The sequence below is a fragment of the Marmota monax genome, unplaced genomic scaffold (genome assembly GCF_021218885.2).
Source record: "Marmota monax isolate L192 unplaced genomic scaffold, Marmota_monax_Labrador192_F-V1.1 WCK01_AAM20220418_F8-fsc00329, whole genome shotgun sequence".
In the NCBI taxonomy this organism is placed as follows: domain Eukaryota; kingdom Metazoa; phylum Chordata; class Mammalia; order Rodentia; family Sciuridae; genus Marmota; species Marmota monax.
In genome coordinates, this window is record NW_026692083.1 from 1,034,505 (window position 1) to 1,052,294 (window position 17,790).

Sequence of the window (17,790 nt, forward strand, 5' to 3'; positions counted from 1 at the left end):
TAATATGTGCCCGTGGACGAAGCCCTGTTGCTCACTGAGAAGAGCAATGTCTTCAGCCAGACCCAACACGTGTCCAGTAAACGGGCACCTGAACTTTGTGGTCCTTATGAGTTTAAGTGACAGTGAATCATGGTGCTTCACTGTATTTAGGCTTAACAACTTTTTTGAGAATATGGCCATAAGTAAAAAAATATTGTTATTTTATAATAGATATTCAACATTTTTAATACCTTTCAATGCACACAATGTTCCTAATATCAAAGAGAGCATAAATGATAAAAAAATGAAGAAGTGAATTTTTAAAGTAACATAGTGGTGAAGAGTAACATCAACAACCTATTATTTTTATTACCATTAAAATCATTGATACATTCATTCATTAATTAGTAATTGTATCCACATACAAAAACTCACAAAAATTCAATTTGGTTCTAAAATGTAGTATTATATATTTTTTAAATATAAAATGCATCAGAGAATAAAATTGGGGTCCTTTGTCATCTTTCCTGGATTGAAATAAGTTAAGAAAACAAAGCTGCATAAACCTTTTTAGACAATAAAGATGGGAATACTATATTAGAAATCACATTTTCAATGTATGGAATAAAAATTAATAATGTGGGCATGTATATATAGTTTCTCAGGTATCATTTCTTATGATGTTCTTATTTATAAATATCTACTGAGTATGCTTATGGTAATGTGATCTATACTGTTTTAAAAATGCACTTGCTTTTCTAAATTATATTTACTGAAAATGTTCAGAAGAAGACTGCTATTCTTAAGCCTAAATTCATTTTATGTTGTAATAGATGCTCTGTCACTCTAGGCTAGCAAGCATTTGAGATGCATGCTCTTCCTTCATCCCACCCATCTAGATGTTATTGATAAATACATGCCTTCAAGGAGGTCATTAAAACCAGAATCTCTGATTATATGTTACAAAGAAAATTTTAAAATGAAAAATATTATTCTGAAGGAGAAAATCTGGAGATTGAAGAGTATAAAACAAGAATTGTTTAACATTTTCCATGTTGGTTTGCTTTATTTTTAATTTACAATACTTTTATTAAAAACACATAAAAGAGTAAGATACTATTGCTATGACTTAGACAATTTTACATCAGAATAAAAATTCATACAGGTAGTTTAGTTCTTTTCTTTCAATACATTTCTATATTCTTGCACAGAAGTAATCATTTTTTTAGTAAAAAAAAATCATAACTATCCCTTCTGAATAAGGAGAATAGAATCATTTGATTATAAAATAAAGAAAAAACATTGAATTTATACCATGCAGTTAATGTATAAAACAAAATTGAACATTTTTAAAAAGATCAATATAAATGAGTTGCTAGAAACAATGTATTATTAAGTGTGGTCAAGAAAAATATGCATTTAACATTCAGAAGAATGGTCTGTTCAGTCGCTTCAGTGTTTCAAGTATTTCACCTTAGGTCAACTGAATAGAAGACAATGTATTATTGTTGTGGTTTAGAAAGTAAAACAAGAAAGATGCTAAGTTTTAAAGGTCAGTTCAAACAAGACACAAAGATATATGTACACATAGCCATGTACACATTTCTTACTCTATCTTCAATGTAACTCAATTCCTTCTTCTAAAGATAGAAGAGACTTTCTTATACTTACCAAAATCTACTAAGGCTTCTTGTGCTACAATTTGTGTCCTAAACTGCTCTTTAACATCTGTGTTCCTCACTCTTGGATGCTTTGTGTTTAGTGCCCAGAAGACAATAACTGCATGAGCTCTGGCAAAGCACGGGCAGGGCAAGGTTATTGTCTTTATTGTTCACTAAGCTACAACTGTACAGCTGCATCAAACAGCTTATTCCTATTAAGTTTACTGCACACCAAAATCCCTGTCTTATCAGCATCTAGTAATACAGCAACTATTTCCTCCTACCTTAAGAAGACTGCTATTCTTAACCCTACATTCAGTTTTATGTTGTGATAGATGCTCCGTCACTCTTGGCTAGCAAGCATTTGAGATGCATGCTCTTCCTTCATCCCACCCAGAAACCAGAAGCTCTGCTTTTGATGCACTGTAACTTTATATGTCTTCCCACATAGAGAAATGGATCCCACTGCTCAACATTTCTTTTTTTTTTTTTTTTGGAATTAACAGAATGAGTCTTTGATAGTTCTTGACACATGAACATCAACATCACTATTGTGTAGAATGTACTTTCTTAATAGTTTTGAAGATCTGCTCAGTCTTTTCTTTTCTCTTTGAAGTCTCTGCAACATTTTATGAAACCCTAGTAATTCAGGAGTCATTCTTGACAAACCACAATCTCACAACTTCCTCCCCTTTTTTGACTGGCAAACACACCAACACACAAGAAGATCATATTCTTAAAAGAAAACAAACTTATACAGGTAGTTTAGTTCTTTTCTTTTTGTACATTGTCAAGTAATACTTGCCTTCAGTCCTTTTTAACTTCAAATGAAAAATATTCCTCTTGGGTTAGTAGAAAAACTACAATTTTTTTTCCATGAAACTATAAATCTGCTGCTGGAAAACAAATTATCTGGGTTTCATAACAAAATTGTCTTTGCTCTTTCACCTTCTCCTTAACAGCAGCCATTCACAGAAAAACTCCCAGAAACAAAGTTCTGTATCATTTTATAATTACCTGTCCTTGAATCTCTCCCCCATGCTTATTTTTATGTAGTATTAATAGGAAGAGAATGAAGAACACCATGTCAGCATCTGTGACTCTGAATTTGACCACAGTGAGTGATTTTCCATTTTTCATTTGAAGATGATAAATTGTTTCACCTCTCTGTTATTTTCTTCTGGTTATTTTCTAAAATTAAATAAAACCAGTCCTTTATACCTATGAATTCATAAACCTGCACATCTTGCATGTTTGCCATTGAGACAACTGCTTTCCAAAGTAAGTAAAATCTTTGGCAATCGGATCTTCTATCGACAACGTCATAGAAATAATCTTTCATCAGAGAACACTGTCCACTCTGGTATCATCCTCATTCCTTTGACACCACTTCCAGTGATCTGTGAGAGTCCTGAGACATCCACTCCAACCCGGTGTCATTCGCTTTCAGGATGCGTCACATCCACCAGTTCACAACAGCCTTTGACTTGGACAATTATGGGATATGAAGTGAAATAGGCCTGTAAGGACAGGTGTTCATCATCTCTCCCACCCAATACACAGCTGGACAGCTTTTGCTTCCCAAGTATATCAGCACTCATCCAGACCTCCTAGAGCGCCTGAGCTAGCGCACTCAGCCTCACCATCATCTTGGCATCTTCCTCCCAGATTAGAACATAGACTCCACAGGGTGGGTCTGGCCCTCATTTCCCATCCCCTTGATTGTGTCCTTCACCGACGCCCAGCAGTCTAGTGCATTATCAAACACCACCACTGTTGATTCTCCAAGAGCAGGAAGCAGCAGCAGCAGCAGCAACCACAGGTAGCTAAGGCTAACCTGTTTATCAGACTTACTGAAGTCAGGGAAAGTAGCTCTTTGCAAAATATTCGTAATGCCTCAAAATGGGAAACTAGGGAAGAGCACATATGGGGGTTTGGGGCTCTGTCTAGAAAATTTTGAGTCTAGATCTTATTCAGTGAGAAATCCACTGGAATCTAGCAGTTTATAAAACTCTGTCTTGGGGTTGGTGCTGGAAGTCCCAGTGAGGTAAAGATCTTAGAGTGAGCCCAGGACAGCAAACTTGAGTCTTGAAAATAAACTGTTTTTTTGGTTCGCCATCTTGCCTTGCAGGAATAGGTATTTTTGAAGCAAAGAGCTAAATTAGTCAGTCATTCACAGATGGCACTGTTTAACTGAGGGACCGAAAAGTCTGCACACTGCCAAGATTGTTAAGAGAAGAGATTCGCTTTAGTCCTCACCAGGCACTCCTAAAGCCATTTTGATATCTATTCATGTTTCTTGATGTTCTTTTCTATAGATAAAATCTAGACTCATTGTGGTGCTCACAGTTTAATATTCAGTAAACAGTTTTACCTGGAATGTCATGGAACCAATCACATAACTGAAAGCTATATAACCTTTATACTAGTTATATAGCTAATGATATAAGAATCTAATTTAAAATAATTATGCTAGTGTTTTGGTTTGGATGTGAGGTGTCTCCCAAAAGCTCACTTGTGAGACAATGCAAGAAGGTTCAGAGAAGTGACTGGGTTGCAAGAGTCTTAACCCAATCAGTGATTTAATCCCCTGATAGGGATTAACTGAGTGGTAAACAAAGTGGCCGGGTATGGCTGGAGGAGGTGGGAATTGTGGTGTGGCTTGGGTTATATACTTGTATCTGGCAAATGGAGACCTCTCTGTCTGCTTCCTGATCATCATGTGAGCTGCTTCCCTCTGCCACACTCTTCTACCATGATGTTCATCCTCACCTAGAGCCCTGTGGAATGGAGCCAGTCTTCTATGGACTAAGACTTCTGAACCCTCAAATAAACTTTTTCTCCTCTACAATTGTTCTGGTTGGGTCCTTTTAGTCATAACAGTGAAAAGGCTGTCTAAATGAGCTAGCAATATTTCGTACCTTTAATTCTTACCACTAGGTTTCTATCCAACTTGTAAAGTTCATTCATTAAATCCGTTGTAAAAGAGATCCTAGTTTGATGCCTGTGTATAACAATGAAATTACCTAGAGCACATTTGATTTGACAGTGGTTGGAATTAAAAAACCACTTCCCTGAGTATTAGTAATCTTTGAGCTGAAACTTGAAATTAGTGAGCCCACAGCACAGGCAAATGCACTGTAGGGAAAAGGACAACATACATAGTTTAACAGACCAAAGAAACCCAAGTCCTTTGTTGCTATAGAGAGAGAGAGCAAGAGAGAGTGTCAAGGTGATGCTGAAGAGCTGGGTAGTAGCCAGGCTGCCATGATGGGAGATGAGGTGTTCCTCAGGGCTCCTGCTAGTGTAGGAATATTCAGAGGTGAAATGACTGCATTGTGAGAGCTCTGACCTAATCGGTCCATCCTAGTTGATTGAACTGAGTGGTAACTGCAGGCAGGTGGGGCATGGCTGGAGGTGGGTCACTGGAGGTGTCCCTAGAGGAGTGGAACCTCTTGTGGACCCGTATCCCTTCACTCTCACCAGGAGTGGAGCAGTTTCTTCTGTTAGGCCCTTCCACCATGATGTGCTTGGTGCTCCACCTGCGGCCCAGAGATAGGGAGTCAACCATCTATGGACTGAGACCATTGAAACTGTGAGCCCCAAATACACTTTCCCTCGTCTAAGTTGTTACTTCGAGGTATTTTAGTCCCAGAAAAAGCTAAATAAAACACAGGCAATGAAAATTATTTTAATAGGTGAAAGTGATTTGGGGCCTTACTCTAAAAATAATGTGACGCCACTGATGAAGTTTTGATCTTGGAGAAATTCTGGCTGCTCAGTAGATGATGGATATTGCAGGTGCAACTGTCAATATAGGGAGACCACGTAGAAGCTAGTGTGCTAATCAAGATGATGGGAATGGGTTTGTGAAGTGACAGCAGAAAGGGAGGAAAGTGTAGAAATATGAGACTCTTGGAGAGATAAGTGAGGTAGGATCTTCCATCAGTATAAGGTGTGTGAGGACAGAAAGCATCAGGTTGTGCAGCTGTGCGGATGCTGGTGTCCCTCCCTGCGCACAAGGTCACCGGGTGAGCATGGGCTTTTGGATGATCATCACGGGTGTGGCCTTACACATTGTGTGTATGGAGAAATGTGAGGACATGAAAGTAGAATGACAAAAAATAATTCTGTGTGTGTGTGTGCGCACACACACACACACGCAGGGTGCAATAAATTCTGCTCAGTGGATATGTATTTGTCAGTAATGATTTTATACAAAAATCTATAAATATGGGTAAAGTCACCTGGGCTAAATAGACTGATTTAAAAGAGCCTTATGGAACTGCCAACATGGCTGCCCAGAGAAGCGTGAGCCAACGGAAGCACAGAAGTGAGCTGACACATGTGGAGATGGAAGGAGCCAGCTCTGCATCCAGGGCACAGGGACAGAAAACAAAACCAGGAGAAAGGCTGTCCCTACTGAGGCAAGGTGCTGAGAGTCAGGAATCGAGCACAGCAGGCAAGGACAGAGGTGCCACTGGACTTCAAAATGTGGAAGTCACTGGCAACTTAACTCTTTAATAATGCAACTTTAAACTGGAAAGTCACTGAAAAAGTAAAACAAAATACAGAATTTAAGTTACTTGTGATAAAGATACCATTATCTAGAAAACGCAATAGAGGGTAGTGATAGAAACCACAGTTTTATGATTAGAGACAGATAGCTGAAGTTTGACCATTTTGTGGCAATATTTATAGTGTTTGATGTTGGCCGTTAAATTAGGATCTCAAATTAATCATTTTAGTGCTCTATTAATATGTCATTAATATCTCTTCTATCTCTGAATTAAACATCACAAAATAAAAATAGTCTCAATTTTCTATGTTGGAATGACTTTAAAGTGTAAATATTTGGAACTTGGCTTTGGATAAAGACAGGAGGGAAACCCAGTGGACTGGATTCTGAAGCAAGTCTTCCTAAGAACAGATGACTTGAAATCTGAGATCAGGGTTTTAAGGGAGGAGAGAGTGGAATCTCCTATGGGTTCTGTATTCTTCCATAAATTGCCCTCTAAAGAAAAGCGTAATTGCCAGAATTCTAGATGAAGGTAACTGTCTGAGGGTTGTTGGTCTTGTTATTCAGTCTCTTTTGGTTTTCCTGTTTGCCGCCTCTCCCTTTTCTTCTTATGACAGGGCCAACACTGAGTATGTAAGGGACCCCTCAGTTGCTATTTCTTTGCAGGTCCACCTATTCCAGGACATCGGTGCACTCTCATGTGTTATTTTAAAGGTCTAATCACAAGGAAGGGAAATGGTACTTACTTCTTCAAGACATTGGAAACTATCTAAATCTAAACAATTTAAGAGTTTCCTTGATAAGCAGCTATTTTTCAAGACTATTGTTTAGTGTGAGAATTATGCTCTAGTTTATGATAAAGTAGCATGAGACTGATGATTAATAAGAAATCAAGCCTTTCTGGAACCCATGCTTTGCAATAGTAATTACAGCATGAAAAACGTAGTATAGATTGTGGGTTTCAATTATTTGGGAATCATTGGAAATGCACTGACTTTTAATCATTACAGATCACCATTTTTTTATGGTAGAGAAGTAGATTATTTCCACATAAGGATGTATTTTGGGATGTGGATTAGCACAATTACATAACCATTATATAAACAAGATGTTCATTATTTTCTTAGGCCATACTGTATTATTAATTATTGAAGTTTGGAGCTTTGTTTTTTTATTTTGCTTTGTTTTATTTTCTGGGGGAGGACAGGGCTTTAACCTTGAAATCTGAAGGTTTATTTCTGTTAAAAAATACCAGATTCTTTATTCTTTTTGCCTTGCCATAAATAGTAATGTGCAACTTTGGTTTGCATTACTTAAAAGCATTCTGTAGAAAAGATTCACATTTAGAAGCCTTTTATACCACATAAGTTTTAGTTTTCTTCATTTGTGAACAAAATTTATCCCTTAAAAAACTGGATTCATTTATAAAGGAAAATATTATACATACTAAAAGCAACAGCAACATGCAAAAAACATAAAAGTTTTATGAGAACATTTTCTTATTTGGTACCAAGCAAAAGGCTAGTAGTAAAATGAAAATCATAAGTCAGGAGCTGTAGAATTATACTGCTTCAGTGTCTCTTGCTGAATGAGCCTGGTCTTCTCTCAGAATGTCTCTCTTTGCAGCACTGTGTGGACTCACACCTGACTGGGCTTCACTTTATGTCTCATTCGTCAGGTTGTCTACTCTGCACCTCTGATCTGCTGTTAATCTCACCTAGTAAATTTTCCATGGCACATACCAGGAGGTGGGCTCTGTGGTCTCATTGACTTGGCTGTGTACAGTCTTCCATTTCATTCTTCATGATGTTCAGATTTTCCTTTGAATATCTGAAAATGTTCATGATATTAATAACAGGAGTTTAAATACAATTATCTGCTGAAGAATGGGTATACAAAATGAGACAGGAGAAATTAGTTCTAGATATCTATGTCCAGCATGGAGGTTGTGGTTAATAAGAACAGATTGTATATATGAAAATTGCTGAAAGAGTGGATAAGAACTGTTTTCTCCTCGCAAAATGATAAATTCCCCCCAAATGATAGTATGTCAACTAATCGATATTAAAGTTTGACATCATCATTCCATAATGTAATATATATTAAAGTTTCACTTTTTTCCAATAAATATATATGATCAGAAATAATAATTCAATAATTGTCAAAAAATGTTACTACTATCATGCTGTCACTTCTGGGTCTGTTTGTATTATCTAATTTTCCTTCTTATGTGCTTAACTTGCCATGTTTCTGCATGGCTGGGAGTTAGGCATTGCTATGTTTATGTTGTAAATTATTTAATTTTGTTTCCTCCTGTTGAAGTTTGGTTTGTCAAGAAGGTAGATAACTTTTAATGCTTGAGGATTTGTCTATAAATCTTTTTTGATGTATCTAAGATAGCGTTTTCTCTATGAGTAGCTTAAATTAACAGGAGGCATGGTATTTCTGGAGGCTGTGAATATTCCTCCTCAGAGTTTCTGTATTCAGATGGAATGGAATTTCACTATTTTCCTGGTATAGAAGTCTGGGTAATTTTTGACCTCATAATTTCATGAGAATTTTTCTTTGCTTGGTTTTACAAAATTTAACACTACTACGTGTGCAGATTAATATCAGCCAAAGTCTCAAAGGCACCTCATGCATGTTTCGGGAGATAGTCTTGCCAAACTCCTCTTTGCTCTTTGCCTTGCAAATTCGTGCCCCAGCTTTTCAAAATCTATGTGTTTCCAAAATCAATACAGACACTATGCTGTGCTTCTGATTCCCCTGTGACAGATCATAGAATTGCTGGCAGGTAGCACCTGGGGAAACTGCTCTGATACACCCACTGGGCCCTTTTCTCAGGAAACTTACACCTGACTTCTGGTAGTCTTCATCTGTGAAAATGGCATTCTTGTATATTTTGTCCAATTTTTATGGTTACGTTGTGAAGACTAGTTATATATTAGTCATACTTTCATGGCCAAAAATGGAAGTTCAAATGTGGGTGTGTGTGATTTATTTTTAATAAGAAAAATTAAAATCTCTGCTTAGAGGTACTTTGAATGGGCTAGACAGTGAAGACCTCAGAAATTTATGACTCTCACTCAGATAGCCAAAAAATACAGAATCCCTAAGCTAACTAGAAACATTTTAGTTTAATTTTCCCCAAAATGCTGATGAGACCAATTACCTATCTTCAGAAATACAGAATCCCCTGTGCTGCAGGGCTTGCAGAAATCATCTACCTGCTGATTTCTCACAGTGTAGGAGTTTGAGCTCCACTGAGGCATATGCACAACTGTGACCTCAAAAGACATACTGGAATGCATGCAGAACACCTCCCATTCAATGACAGTTGGCACTTCCAAATAACCCAGCAGTCTGCACTAGCTTTTAAGGATTTTTTTCCTGGGGAAGCCTGTAAGCAAAAATGGTTAGGTATTTCTCACCATTTAAAAAAAAAAAAAATCTTGCATGTTGAAAAAAATGAATCTTAGAAGCTGAGAAACATGTTAACAAATCTTGAAAATGAAAAAGTAACAAGAAGAAGAAGAAGAAGATGAGGGGGAGGGGGAGGAGGAGGAGGAGGAGGAGGAGGAGGAGGAGGAGGGAATGAGGGGGAGGGGAGAGGGAGGATAAAGCAGGAAACATCTGGACTTCTCTAAGAAGACTTTGACTACTTATTTTCCAGTATTTCTAAATGCCCGCTGAGCTGAGCAACTGGGAGCTGACCAAAGTTCTGTCAAAGAGCTCCCAGAGAAGATGAAGCTGAAATATATCCAAGATTTTCAGAAGAAACAGGATATTGAAGAAAAACTGTTTAACTCGGTAAAGATTTCTGTAATTTGATCCAGAAATCCAAGAAATCTGTTATCCCCAAGAACTGGGGAACTGAAATCCAAAAGAAGGTTCAGGAAATGATGGAGAAGTGAGGTCTCTTCCAGAAGTCATGACTTTTCCAAGAAGATGAAATTCCAAGACAGCCCCAAAGGCCACCTGTGAATAGACACCACAGATACCTGGGTTTGTATCTGGATAAGAAGATGGAAGAGGTGCCCTGAGGAGATATGTGGTAGAGATTCGCGAATGCTGGTTGTTAGTTCTGCAGATCCTAAAAGAACATTATAAGAGCCAGTCTATAGAACTGCACAAACAGTACAGGGTAGGCCTGGGCATTTGGCTCAAGTTCGTCACCTGTGGTGTATGGTGCATATGGCAGTCTTCATCCAATACACATGACAATATGAACATGAAAGGAAACTCAAACCCCAAGTTCAGATGCACAGATCTGAAGTCCTCAACAGCAAGGAGTCTGGAGAGGAGCAGGGGCTGCCAGGGCAGATTTGTTAAAGACCTAGGACACCCTCAAAGGTATCAGAAGAAGAGTGAAGGAAGATGGGGCAGACAGTGAAGGTGGCCCGCCTTAGGGCAGCGCCTCTTGCTCATTTCCTCAGTGTTCTCTGACTGCACCTGAGCTTTGTTCTCACTGTAAAATGAGAGGAGAGAACTCTTGTCTCTGCCTCTTTTTATCCTTGCTCATAATTTTCCCTCTTCCCCCCTCTTCCTTCTCAATACAGAGGGGGACAGGCTGGGTAGATGGGGACCTTAAGCAGTTTCCTCTGTTTCAGGTCGAAACCTGGTAAGGAGGGGACCCTCCTTGGGTAATAAATACAAACATTAGCCCCCCCACACACACACCTCTGATACTACAAGCAGATGAACCCCATGCAACCAAGAGCCTTGGAGTAAATAATGATATTGGGTGGGGGGTGCACACTGGATCAGCCTGAACAGCCTTTAAGTAAGGAATTTTACTCTCATTTTTTTGCCTGCCAGTGGTGGTAGGTGACATTGATGAGTGTGTGACTCCTGCCTTCCTTGTGAAACTGTCCCCAAGGCCTCTTGCACTACAACAGAGTGGGGAGCATTTGTAGGAGATAGGATAGGTACCCTAAGAAAATTTTCAGATTCCTGGTGTCTCTCCCCCTACTTCCTGAATTGACCACCAATATCTGGGAGAGAGCAGAGTCTACAGCAATAATTCAATATATATAATTAAGTCTTAGCTCTCAACCAGACTTTTCTCATTAACTTGGAAAAGCAGAAATTAAAATCCTTTTAAAACTCATGTAATTTTATGTGAAAGAGCTCCTTGATAGAATCGATGCTTTATGATTTTAGGAACTGCTTCTCCAAGTGGTATCTGAATTTACTCTAGGCAGAAGCTCCAAATCTTTCTTACTGCTCCAGGTGAATGAATCTCACCTTCAGAATTTAATACAGATAAATAGATAAAGACATAGAAATATATGCACATAGATAAATACACTATCAGTTACACTGTCTGTCTGCCTTGAATTCATGTCTTATTATCACATTGCTTTAATCCTTTTGGTTTACAGGTGTTTTTGAATGTGTGCTTAAGACTAGTACCTTTTATGTTCCTTGTTATTTTCAGTTTGTCCTCATGAATATTAGAATCACAAAAGTAGAAAGTTTTATTTGAAAACCATGAATTTCTATGTTTTTTTATCTTAAATATCTAGTAAATTATTACTTATGAGGTCTTTTAGATGATCAATCTTTTTCAGGAAATACTGGTAGTATTTACAACCTTTGAACCTCTAATTTTTTTCTCCATCTAAATCTGTTGGATATAATCCCCAGAACTCCAAAACAAGGTTAAATAATAGCAGTGATAAGTTTGGTCTTGCTTCTAACTTTCAAGCGAATTCTTACAGGACTTGTAACCATGAAAATTGTGCTGACATATACATTTGAAATAAATTATAGCATATTAAAAAGGAAAAATACTAAAATATTCCAACATATTTACCACCTCTGACATGCTTTATTGCTTTCTCCAGATTCATGATTCAATCTGGTATCATTTTTTTCACCCTGAATATTTAAAAAATATTGCTCAGAATATATATTCACTGCTGACAGATTATGTAAGGTCTGGTTTGAAAAAAAATTTCAAATAACCAATTTTATTAATAAACTATTTTTAAAAAAGTTTTAGGTCCTCAGCAAAACTGATAGGAAAATACAGAGAGCTCCCATAAATCTCTATTCCCACAAACAAACACCCTTTTCCGCTATCGATATCCCAACTATAGTGGTGCATTTCTTATAATTAATGAACCTACAATGGCACACTATTATAACCCAAAGTTTATGGTTTACATTAGGGTTTATGACTGGTTTTTCAGTTTTATAAAATATTTTTACTGGATATAGAATTCAAAGTTGACAAACTTTCTATTTTTTATTTTTTGGTTTGTTAGTTTTGATTTTATTTTGTTTCTATAAATAATTTTAACTATGCTTTTCCATTGACTTATGACTTTTTTGTTATTTTTGATAAAGGGTTAAAAAATTCATCTCAGTCAATTATGTGTGCTGTCATTTATAAGAACACACTTACTAAAAACAATAATTCAGTGATACTTGTTAAAGTATGTTAAGAGAAAACATCTACTCAGTAACATCACCATAGGGATAGAGATCATGGAAATGGGATTTTGTAGTGGGGAGAGGGGTTGGGAATTTCAAATAAACTGTAAGCAAGGGAGAAGTTATGGCCAAGGAGCCTGGTGAGAGTCAGTGGATAGAAATAACTAAGAGAAAACATCAGCCATCAGGAGGATCCTGGCTGAACCCAATAGTAGGGTCTTGTTGAAGAGAGGCCACGAAGATCAGCCATCACCTGGGGGAAGTGCAGGATGAGGAACCTGATCAGATATCCAGTGATCAAATACTAAAGGTGAGAGATTCTTACTAAACAGAAGATAAAGGAGATGTTTCAATAGCCTAACCAAATTTTGATTAAGCAAAGAATCTTTGTCACACTCTAATGACAATCTTTTTTTCTTTGTCTCCTTTAAAATATTTTCTCACTGAGACAAAATTTCATCAGTTTTACCATAAAGTAACGTGTGTGTGTGTGTTTGTGAGTGTATGTGTGTGTTTGTGCTACCCATCTTGGGATGTGTTGAGCTTAGTGAATATGTGGATTTCTCATTTATAAATTTTTAAACCATTTTTGTAGTTATTTCTATAAATATATATTTTCACAGTTCCTTCTCCTATAACTTCCCCTGCTTAAGAACTCATTGAGATTATCCCATGGTTGCTGAGAATATTTTTTCCTCCAAACAGGAATGTTTTTAAGTTTTATTTTGCATCATTTAAATTCCTTTGTCTTCCAATATACTGATTTTCTTCACTATTTTTTCAGTATAACTACTGACTTTTTTCATTGCACAAAATGTCACAAAAATTCTATCCCCATATTTCTTCTGACTTTATTTTACATTTTCAGTTTATTGTCTCATTTTGTTAATATTTTATGGATGATGAAATGACTGTTGAGTATTTTTTTTACTGATTTTATTATTTCTATCATCTTCATGTGTGTTTCTAATGATAAAGTTCACTTCTAATTATGCCCATTTACTGTTTTTATCATGTCTTAGTAAATTTTAAGTGAATGCCACACATGTTCAATGCAATATTTGTGAGAATTTGAAAATTAATGGCATCCTCTAAACATTATCAACAGTTGTTTTAGGAGGCAGTTAAACTATTTGTAGATCAAGTCAGTCAAGACTTGTAAAGATGTTTTAGGGCAATTCAAGAATATCATCTGTTTTAGAGTTAGTTCATTTTTAATACTGTAATTTGTCTCTTCTGAAGTTGTTCCAGTAACATTTTTTTCTCTGAAATATCAAAATAACAGGCTGATATTTATTATTAGTCAGTTTAAAACTCTTGGGATTTCCTGTTGTGGTTCCATGTAGTTTCATCATATGCATAGGTATACTGGCATTCAGCTAAAGGATTGAGAAACTCCTGCACTGTATTCTGTAGTTCATTTTCTGCATGGATCTATGTTATCTCGTACTCTTCCCTATAAATTCCAGAGTCAGATTTTCAAAAGTCTTATCTATTTCTCCTCAACTTCAGAAGAACACTGATCTTTAATTGAATTTTATTCCTTTACCAAATTGTGAAAATTACACACAAAAAAAGAAATCATGTAACTTTATTTTTGTTGTTTCATGTTCCTTTACCTCAGTGTTACATAATTCTACATTACTCATTATCCAGTTTCCGAAAATGTTTATACAAAAGGCATATTTTGTATAAATTACTCCATCACGGCAACCCATAGGTCACTTCTATGTCTACTTTACAAGGTTATTGCTGGGATGGATAAACCCTAAGGTGATTTCTAATAATATCTGCCTTTAGTGTTCAACCCTTTGCATATGATATTCTCTTGCATGTGAGTATTCCAGCCAACAAGAATATGGCAAAAGTGATGACATTATCACATCTCTCCTCATAATACATTGTATGACTCTCACTCTCCCATAAAACTCCTTTGAGAAGCAAGGTACCATTTAGCCATTTTAGAAGCCAATATGAGTAAAGAACAATATGTGACCTTTAGGTTTTTAAAAGAAAACAACAACAAAACAGGTACAAACAATGAAAACATGAAGTGAGATAAAATGAATTCTTCTAGAAAATGAGATTGAGGAACCTAGGTGAGATTGAATCTGTTTTTCTCCCCAAGTGAGTCACCAGATGATAATGATAATGCAACAGAGCCAATATCCTGACGGCAGCCTGAGAAAAGATTACCCTGATCAGCAGACATAGCTGAATTAGAAATGGAATCCTGATCCATTGACACTGTGCAATATTGCATATTGCTTTAAGTACTGTTTGATTTAATTTGTTATATAACAACAAATAGCTAATAAAATATCCAAAATACTTCTTCTTTACAGTTAGGATAGTTAGGTTTGCTGAATTAAAGAACTGTATTTCAAGTTTGTGATCACTTAAGTCCACTTTTTGGATTTAAATTTTAATTTCACGGAATACTATTTGGGTAAATGAGAGATGTGATAGTTAAATCTGAATATCAAATTCCTGTTCTTTAGATTCCTCATATATCTGCCTTTAATACATTTATTTTAAATTTTCACTCTGGAAGTAGACTTAAAATCATTACAACATTTTCTTCACTTCATATATTTGTAAAATAAGACATATAATATGTTATATTTTGTAATATATTCTACTAATGCCTTTCCCAAATTAAAACTTACATTTTTCGACCTAAATGGTGTTTATTCCTTAGTAATGATTAAAAAAACATAAAACTCATGAATTTAACCCGATTAAATGGAAAATACACAGCCATATGCAATATTAGGATATAATTTAATCTATATATCACATATGTTGGAATTTTCAGGTCAAATTTTAAAATAACTATAATTTATATGCTTACAACTCTAATGGAAAAAAATAGTTACTATGCAAAAAAAAAATCTGGATGACTGAAGCAAAGAGATAGAAAATCCAAGAAAATATCTGAGAGAGAGAGAGAGAGAGAGAGAGAGAGAGAGAGAGAGAAAGTAATAAATCCTAGAGATACAAAATAGTTTAACAAATGAAGAATGCCTTCAATGTGCTCATTAGTGCACTCCACACAGTTGAGGAAATAACTTATGAAATGAGATATTACATAATAAGGGGATTAATTTTAAAAGAAGATATAAAAGTCCTTTGAGTTAATGCAATAAACAACAGATCATCAGATTATATGAGACAAAGCTGATAGAACTGCAAAAAGATTTAGAGAAATTCAATATAAACACTTGGAGACTATAACACTCCTCTGTTAGGAATGGCAGATCCCGCAGACAGAAAATCAGTAAGGGCATAGTTGAACTCAAAAGCACCATTAATAAACAGCATATATTTTTGTATCTGTAGAATAAGTATTCAGTGACAGCAGGACGTACATTCTTTTCAAGCTCACATGTAAATTCACCATGACCCACTGCATTTTAGACCAAAAAGCACACATCAAAAAACCTTCAAGAGTGGAAATACATATTGCATGTAATCAGACCATAAGGGAATTAAACTGGAAGTTGAGAGCAGAAACATAGCTGGGAAACACCCAAACCCTGGGATTTTAAAAATCACTCTTACAAGTAACATATAACTCAAAGAAGAAATACAAGACAAGTAATATAAATGTAATATAATAAAAATACAACATATCACAATTAGGATGAAGCAAAAACAGATCTAAAACAAAAAGGTATAGCATGGAATGCATATGTAAGAAAAGTAGAAAGGCATAAAAATCAACAATTTAAGTGTCCCCATTATGACAGTAGCAAAAACTCAGGCAAGGTAGAACATGCCTATAATTTTGGCATCTTGGGAGGTTGAGGCAGGAGGATCCCAAGTTTGAGGCCAGCCTCAGCAATTTAGCAAGACCCCATCTCAAAATATAAAATAAAGAAAAAATGGCTGCAGATGTAGCTCAGTGGTGAACACCCCTGGGGTCATTTCCCATTATGAAAAATAAATACATGAATGACAGTAGAAAAAGAAGAGCAAGAGCAACTTTAATCCAAAGTACATAGAAGAAAATAAATAGTAGGACTTAGGGCAAAAACCAATGAAATTGAAATCTAGACATCAATAGAGAATATCAATGTAAAGAAAAACTGGTTCTATTAAAGGTCAATAACACACAAATTACTACTATCAAAAATTAAAGAGGGGACATCACTACAGATCCAACAGACATAAAAAGAATAATCAAGGAACATGAACAAATCTATGGCCTCAATTAAAAATGGCCCAATTCCTGAAAAATACATTCTGCCAAAACTAACTGAGGAATAAATACACAATAATATACTCCTTCCTTACTAAATAAATTTAATTAATGATAATTTTAAAGGAAAGCAACAAGCCTCAATAGTTCCACTGGTCATTCTATCAAACATTTAAGGAAGAGAGTCACCAATTCTTTACAATCTGTATCAGAATCCAGAAACAAGGATCACTTCTGATTCATTCTACATGTTTAGCATTACCTTAGCACAAAGCCAGACAAGAGTAATACAAAACCAAACCGATATCTCTCATAAATATTATATAAAAATTCTTAACAAAATATTAGCAAATAGAAATCAAAAACAGAAAGACTTACATGCCGCTCCCAAGTAGGATTCATCCCAGATATTGCCATGCTGGTTCAACACTTGAAAACCAGGTAATGTGAACCATCACAGCAGCAAACTGAAACAAAAACCACATTCTTGTATCAGTAGTTGAAGAAAAAGCATTTGATAAAATCCATTGATATTTCATGGAAAAAAAAAGTGTTCACAAACTAGGAACAGAAGGGAATGTCCTTTTTTGATTACAGAAATCTAAAAAAAAAAGAAAAGGCCCCAGGCAACATTAAACTTATGGTGGAAACCAGAAACTCTTGCACTGACTGGGGAACTGAGGAGGGGTGCAGCCTCTTGCACTCTGCTCAACACTGTCCCAGGAGTCCAAGCCAATGCAACAGGAAAAGGAAATGTGAAGCTATATTTAATGGGGAGAAAGAAATAAAACTATTTTCTATACAGAAAATCTGAAGAAATTAAGAAATAAACTTCTTAGAACTCATAAGTGATTGTGACAGAGTTGTAGGACAACAGATTATATATTAATAATTGATTATTAATATATGAAATCTATTACTTTTTTCTATTTCAGCAATGACTGAGTTGAATTTGGAATAAAGTATGATACTATTATCTAATAACC